At 28.5% G+C, this 2126-nt stretch overlaps 1 pseudogene; it reads left to right on the top strand.

Moving 5' to 3' along the window:
* The first annotated feature begins 737 nt into the window (after positions 1–737).
* LOC108759420 (multidrug resistance-associated protein 4-like) overlaps positions 738–2126 on the top strand; it is a 4042-nt pseudogene continuing 2653 nt past the window's right edge.

Raw genomic sequence — 2126 nt, 5'->3', positions numbered from 1 at the left:
GTAGCATAATTAAAAAATTAATAATGCGCGATTAAGTATACGGTAGCGTTGAAAATATACGTATGATAACACAAATTTTATTGAACCAATAGTTACTTTAATATTAATAAGCGGAATGTAATATTAACGATAAATAAATCTTATTTACTTTTAATTGTTAATTTTCGATTATAAAATTTATTAAATTTCATCCAATAAAATTTAATTATCTTTACCTTGTCGTACTCTGGTTAAGGGTACATTCTAGTAACCACTCTAGTAACATTCTAGTAACCACACGTCCAATGGCGGAAGTAAAAAAATTTTAGCACGTCAGGTTTCTAAGATAATTAAGGCTTAATATAAAAAAATGGCTTTTTGACAACATTTAATCTTTTTTTTAATTTAATGTTATCTTACTATGTTATCTTTCTGATTAGAGAAGTCATGGATATATTTCATCTCCTATAAAATGCATTCTTTTTATTTCACTATCTCATTTTTTAGCCATATTACGAAGAATTTAAATACAGGATTATTCGTTCAAGATAATAAATTTTTCTTCTATGACGATAAAGTTATATACAATTTCTGATTAATGATTAAATAGGAGAATCTCTTCTTTATTTTTCCATATGAGACATAAAGAAAATCTATACAACTTACTGTGTAACTTCTATGAAGAAAATATTCGTGAAAGTCTCAGAAGTATTCAAATGTCTTCTAATTTAGACTTTTATCACAGGAATTCGATCATCATGGTGCAGGAGATCGGTACGACAATAGCGGAGGCTTTAGCCGGCATCGCTCGCGATTGTTATCTGCAGAATTACACGTTTACGACGCTTTAATAAATCCACATTTCTCGCATTTACGTTCAAAAAAATGAATAGTTTACTATTAGAGCGAATAATAACTATAGGCATTATCATTCATTACTATTATATAAATGAACAGTTAATAAATGTCTGTTATTAAGAATATTTAAAAGTAAAATGTTTGTAAGATAGTCATTGGATTTAATTTGTATAAAAAGTAATTTATAAAAGTAACGCAATATAATTGTGTTAAGTACATATACTACATGAAGACAATAAGAAATACATGAAAAACATCTTTTTTACGCTCGTGTCTCGTCTTAAGACCGGCAACCTTCCGAAGAGTATCCTTGTCCACAGAAACACCTCTCGAAAAATTTGCCGTTCAGAACTGGCACTAAAACTATTAGTCCCAGTATGCTTATGCAATTGAAGGATCAGTGTGCACACCACAAGCATATGAGAGAGGTAAACACAGGCCAGAGACCTAATGTAAGAAGAAGAAGAGAACAAATATATTTACAATTAAAAACTATATATATTCGACCCTTGTTTGTCTTTTTCCTGTAACTTCTTAGGCAATATTGGCATTGTAAGCGGTGGTTTCAATGCTTCTTCCTCGTGTTCGAAGCCAAAAGACACGAGCTGGAAAACAGGAACACATGGAGAAACAGCGATGCATAAATCTAAAATTGGTATGTTAGGAATTGATAATACTATTTAAGTTGACTTAAGACAAAATTTAAACGTGCTTTTTTATTTTTGTATCCAAAATTCCAGAGAAATATATTAAAATATATAAATAAATATAATACCATAAAACTTTCCGATAAATTGTCGCATGTTGCGCTTGCGAAACAGCATTATGCATGCGTATATAAATCAATAAAAAAACATTTTGCATTGAAATGAAAGAATTCTAGAAAGTCTCATATACATACAGATAATTCCTGCAAAAGAAGAATAGGAATATATGAACATTACTGCCTACTATATCAGTTTGTGACTCATTTCTTCAGATGCTTATTTTTACTTATCTTACAAAAAAATTAATTACAGTAAAATTTTAAACAATATTACTCAAACTGCTATATCATCCGGTAGAAGATACTTTCTAGTTTTTATTTTTATAAAAAAAATTTTATTTTTACAACTTTCAGAAATATAATTTAAGCACAAAATGATATGATAATATCGATGACTTTCTTTTAAATTTTATTCCATTATATGGGTATGGAAATAAGTTTCCGCCCTTTTTAAAAAGAAAAAAATGTGTTTATTTAAATAAATCTATATAAGTGAGTTTATTCAAAGTATGCTCCTTTGGAA

This window comes from Trachymyrmex cornetzi, unplaced genomic scaffold (assembly GCF_001594075.2).
Source record: "Trachymyrmex cornetzi isolate Tcor2-1 unplaced genomic scaffold, Tcor1.1 scaffold1837, whole genome shotgun sequence".
NCBI classification, from domain to species: Eukaryota; Metazoa; Arthropoda; class Insecta; order Hymenoptera; family Formicidae; genus Trachymyrmex; species Trachymyrmex cornetzi.
Note: the sequence above shows the minus strand (reverse complement) of the source record. Positions and strands in the feature narration are given on the sequence as shown.